Source organism: Geospiza fortis, unplaced genomic scaffold, assembly GCF_000277835.1.
Source record: "Geospiza fortis unplaced genomic scaffold, GeoFor_1.0 scaffold55, whole genome shotgun sequence".
Lineage (NCBI taxonomy): Eukaryota > Metazoa > Chordata > Aves > Passeriformes > Thraupidae > Geospiza > Geospiza fortis.
This window is the reverse complement of record NW_005054308.1, coordinates 2925334-2931207: the sequence shown is the minus strand read 5'-3', so window position 1 is coordinate 2931207 and position 5874 is coordinate 2925334.

Here is a 5874-nt window from a genome sequence, read left to right as displayed (position 1 = left end):
CTGGGAGTATCCTATGGTGGGTGTTTCATTCCACGCTTGACCCACTTTTCAGGCAGCTCTGCTCCTTTTCTGTTGCTGTGTTTGTCCTCAGGGAAGAGGAACACAGCCGGCTGCTGCTGGAACAGGGACAATCCCAGGGGAGGGGGTGCCACGGCTTCCTGGCAGAGAGGAGGAACGCTGGTGATGGGTTCTGATTGTCGGGTCATGAGTTTATCCAGCTTTAGCTCAGCCATCTCAAAATGTTATTGGACTGTCCCTTTCTCCTCTGGAATCTCTTTTTGAAATGTTTTGAATGCATTTAAAAATGCTGACTTCTGAAACACACTGTATTTATTCCCATGGACTTTGAAACCTCAAAGCAGCTGCTCATTATCATCTGTGGCATCAGAACCAGCCCAGAATCTGCTTTTTGGACTCTGAACGGCTCCAGCGTTGGAGACCAGTGCCAGGCAGCCCTGTAAAGCTAACCCAATTCCCTTCCCCTTGTGTTTATATCAAGGATTTTTACAGTTTTATACGGGACCACTGAAGGTCATTCTCAAGGCCACCTACAGAAAGTCTGCGCTTTCCATTTTCTGGGAATGCCCGGGAGCGCATCCCTGCGGAGCTGAGCTCGCTGAGGCTCCCGTCCCTCGGAGCGAGCCCCGGCGCCACCGCGTGGCGCTGCCGCGCCTGGCGGCACCGGGCACCGTGACCCGCCCGGGCCGGGAGCCGCTCTGCAGTGGGCAAGGCTGACGTGCACTGCCTCTAACGGGCTGCAGGTGGGTGGCTGTTGTCATCTTATTGCAGGGGTTCCATGCTGCTGTTTCCGTACCGCAAAAGTTCCATACCTTCTTGATGTTTCTCATGGGCAGTTCCTCGGAGCACTGACTCGTTCTGCTTCACAAAGCAGCCAACCAACTCCAGTTCCCCTCTCAACCAGCCACCCCACTCTTTTATAGCATCTTCTACTCATTGGTTACGCCTGTGGCCTGGTAAAGTCAGGCCTGTTCCTAATCTTTGATAATTGGCCCAGCTGCAGCTCCTTAGGGGTAAGATTACTTTCTACACTATCTTTATTTTCTTATATTCTGTTCCCCTGCAGGTCACCCTCACCCTCGGCAGCCAGAGGATCCAGGCTTGCCTCCTCCAGAGTGCTTACCAGGGCAGAACTGGTACAGAAATCACTGTTTAAATATGGGGAGGTGGAGTGAGGGTGAGATTAGGAAATAGGTGCTGCAAATAGGTTTGAGGTAGGTATTTCTATTTTCAGTCTTCCTCCTCTTCATCTTCAGTTTTTTAAACTATCTTGAATCCCCATTGTTATATAAAGGGAATGGGAGTACTGTTAGAGGAAGGAATAGAAGCTGATAAAAAAATCTCACTTGGTGTGTGTTTGACAGGATTTGGTTATTGGGTTTTGTCAGTCTATTGGTGTCTACTCTGCTCCCAGAATCCCCACCTGCCATGATGTGTCCAGCTTTGGGATCCCAATATCAGAACAATGGGGATCTGCTGGAGCAGGACCAGAGGAGGCCATGGAGATGCTCTGAGGGCTGGAGCCCCTCTGCTCTGCAGCCAGGCTGGGAGAGCTGGGGGTGCTCACCTGGAGAGGAGAAAGCTCTGGAGAGACCTGAGAGGCCAAGTCTCAGTCCAGTGCCAAAAAGGGCTACAAAAGAACTGGAGGGACCCTTGGGACAGGGGCCTGGAGTGACAGGACAAGGGGGGATGGCTTTAAACTAAGAGAGAGCAGGACTAGATTGCATGTTGGGAAGAAATTCTTGCCTGTGAGGGTGGTGAGGTCCTGGCACAGGCTGCCCAGAGAAGCTGTGGCTGCCCCATCCCTGAAGTGCTCAAGGCCAGGTTGGATGGGACCTTGAGCAATCTGGTCTAGTCCACAGCAGAGGGTTGGAGCTGGATGAGCTCTAAGGTCCCTGCTGACCCAAACCATTTGAGGATTCTCTGATCTGGACTCTCACCCAAATGCTGGGCTCTGCCACCCATTCTGCATTGCTGGGCAACAGCTACTGTGAAAAGTGACACCGTCTCAAGGATGCTGCTTTAATACAAATTTTGATGAAGCGGAAATGCAATAATTAGCTTTTTATATAATTAGCTTTTTCAGACTTGTACTGAGAACAAGTACTGCTGCTGCATTGTTCCAAGACTACTTTAAAAAACAGTGGCCCAGGCCTTTGAACTCGGCAGTGTCCTTCTACCATCTCTCTCACATGAATAATTCTGATGTTTTCTGGTTTTACACTGAACCAGTCAGTTCAATTATTTTCAAACTTGATGTGTCTGCTTGTTTTAAAAAATGCTCTTCATCTTTTGTATGGATGAAGAGCATTTTTTAAGGATTATTTTTGCAGCAAGTCTCATTCTCCCCTACATGTAGATTAGGTTCTTTTTCAGATTCCATGGTCATACCTGGCTCTCTCCCTGGCTTGCTCTCCCTGGTTCAGCGAATTCAGGATGAGTTCTGTGGATTTTTTAACTTGTCGATGGAGCAAAGCTGAGCTCTTTCAAGCCTGATTGTCATTAGACTTTGACAATGCCACATCACATTTGTATTGAAAAATAATCAGTGTGTTATCTCCATAGTCTCTAAATCACCACGAGCAGCTGAAAAAAAATCCTGTTTCTCTGCCAAAGTGGAATGTGAGGTGGTCTGAAGAGTGGAGGGGATGTTAATTTTTGCCTGAAAGAAACATCCAAGAAGGGAACATGAGGCTGTGAAGCAGATGCTGTGTCCAGGAGGCTGCTCCCTCACGTTCAGCACGTTAAACTCTCTTCTCCTGCAGCTGCATGGCTGCTCAACTGGCTGTGCCTGCAGCCCAGGGATGCTGTGAATATGTAGGTCAGGGCTCTTCTGGATCTGATTAAGCATTAAATCAAGCTCAGTTGCTCCAATCTTTTCAGGTATCTGCTTTAGTGTTAAGCTGCTCCCTTCCTCCTCCACGTTCTCAGTGGTCAAAGGCCCTTAATTGTAATTTACCCGTGGCTGATACTGGTGTCATTGTCTGCACCCAGGGGAGCAATGCTCAGCTTTAGGATTATTTGCAGTGCAATCATTACCTGTGTGCAGAACAATTGAAATTGGGCCACCTGTTTTTTAAGCAATCTTGTTTTTGCCTCGCAGCTTTAGCCAGGGATGGGGTTTGTGCCATTAACACTGACTGACCCACAGGAGCTGGGCTATCACTGCTGCAGCAGCTGCTTGCCCCAGCAGATAACGGGAAGCAGCTGGAGTGGCTGGGCAGGTTGGCTGTATGATATGTAGGGCACAGTGGGAGGTGCTGTGTGTGATTATTGCATATCTGTCACAGCCATCTGGCTCTTTTTGGGGTGTGGGGTGTTTTTGCTGTTTTAACTTTCCCAAACTTCTAATTCAACAGTAGAATTCAGAGTTGACTGAGGATGGAATTTTCTCCTTTGGAAAGCTGTAGAGAGCTGTACCAAGTATAATCAGCAGTATAATTTTGAATTAAATTTATCCACAACTATAATTAAGCATGGAATTTAGCTTTCTGCCTGTTCCTAGATTCCATTAGATTTGTCTTGTGTTGAGAGCAAACCCCATCCCCCCTTTGCTGAGCCTGATTTGCAGTCTGTGAGCTTGTGCTTGCTGGTCACGAGCCAAATCAGAAACCTTGCTCTTTGGCAACATTGGGAAAGGGGATTTAGAATTTGTAGACAGGTTTTCCACTGGCCACCTTCTCTTATTGTCTGATTCTCTAAATCAAATATATTATATTTATTTAATATAAATTAAAAATAATAATTTAAGGAAAATAAAGGCAGTGTTTTTTACTGCACTGAATGTGGTTCTCAGCACTGGAGTATGAGATGGTGTGATTGAGGACAAAAGAGGTAAATATGATGCAGGTACAATCAAAAAGTCATGTTAGATGTAGCCTGGAGGTTTCACACTTTACACATGAGATACATATAAATTAAAAGTGAAAATTAGGTCCCATTCAATGGTGAGCAAAGAGCTTATGTGGTTATCAATAGCAGGATCTCTGAGGAACTTCTGTTAGTGTCCAAGTCTGCTGCCAAGCATCACCTGGCTGCTCCCTCAGCTCTTAGAATGAGTTCCAGGGGAGCACACAGTAATCCAGGCTGGAAGGGACCACAGAGGTGACCTGGATCCACCTGCAAAGTCAGGTCAGGTTGCTCAGAGTTGTATCCAAGTCTGCTCTAACAAGCTGCTCAGCATCCTAAAGCCCCTGGAACAAGCTTCCCAAGTCAGGCAGCTGCCTCCAACAGTTCTTTGGAATTTATAGAGAGGCCTGTTCGAAGTGATATGCTCTGTAGAACTCCCAGGCTATCAGCTGAGCTCTAGGAGGTCCTTTCTGGCTGAGAATTTATTTGTATCTTCCATCTCTGCAGCGAAACAGCCCCAAAGAACAAGGTATTTAATATTGAATATTTTCTATTTGTAGTCTCACTTGTTACATGAGATAGATACTGGCACAGGTTGCCCAGAGAAGCTGTGGCTGCCCCACTCCTGGAAGTGTCCAAGGCCAGGCTTGGCTACTGAACTGAGCAAAACAAGATTCTCAACTAAGAAATTCTGAATCCTGGGAAAATACTTCATGTTAGAAGATATTTTCCAGTGGGTCTTGAAAATAAGGATTTGTTCCCTAATGTGTGGGGTGCACAGCCTGGGACTCTCTGGAACCCCAAGAGATGGGAAACTGTGACTAAGCACAGAAACATTGCTTTGGAATGGTTGGTTGGTTTCCAACATAAGGTTGGAAAACATCTCCAAGATTGCCAAGTCCAACCCTTGATTGATCAGCACCTTGTGAACGAGAGCAGAGCACTCAGTGCTATGTTCAGCTGTTTCTTGCACACCTCCAGGGACGGTGACTCCACCACTGTGCCAGTGCTTGACAACCCTTTCAGGGGAGAAATTCTTGCTGATGTCCAACCTGAACCTCCTCTGAACCTCCTGAGGCTGTAAATGATGCTGTCCTCTGCAGTGTGGTGCTGCTGCAGGTATCAGTGTGCTTATAGGCACCCTGTGTCTGCATTGGAGTGATGTGAAAACATGCTTTTTGGTTCCTAAAACATTTTTGTTTAGCATTGGGAGTAAAGCAAATGGTCAGAATCCTGCGTTGTCACTGTGTGAATACCTTGCCTGCTTGAAAGCCATTTTGCCATGGAGAGCTGACACAAAGCAGGGCTCAGCAGCAGAACATGGAGTGTGTGCTGTGACAGCGATGTGAGGGGTCATACCCTGCCCTTCCTCACAACACAAAACTCATCACATACTCTTTTTATTCCCCTGAAAACCCCGTACCTGTTGCCTTCCAGCACACACCGGTGACCTATCAGCTGTCACCCGTGCTGGGGGCAGTGCCCAGGGGGGGCTGTGCTAACACAAAGGTTTGGTGCCCAGCTCTCCTGGGCTGTGCTTGGGTACCCAGCTCTGCTCTGCTCCTCGGCCGGGGGCTCCTTGCAGAGCTGGTGTCCGGAGTTGCTTTCAAGGGCTGATCTAGAGCTGCCTGAAATTCCCGGACGCACCTAGGGCAGATGTTCTGCGAGCACCACTCGGAGCTAAATCCATTCCCGGCTCCATGAAAGCTCCCGCAATACTTCCACTGGAGGAAGGCTGTCTGATGTTGGAACAATTTTAAACTAGCCGGTTCTTCAATGTTATTTTTCCGCTAAAATGTCTTCCGCCTCTGGAGCAGCACCTGGCGAGGGGATTTCACCGTGTTTACCTGCGGGAAGCCTCCACACATATTGGCAGCATCACCCCGCCTTTCTCCCCGTGAAGGAAAACCAGCACCGTGGGCGTTCTGGGGCGAGCCCGGGTTGCCCTGAATGACCGATTTCCCCACAGGACCGGCCAAACACGCCGCGGGGGGGGGGGGGCGGGGC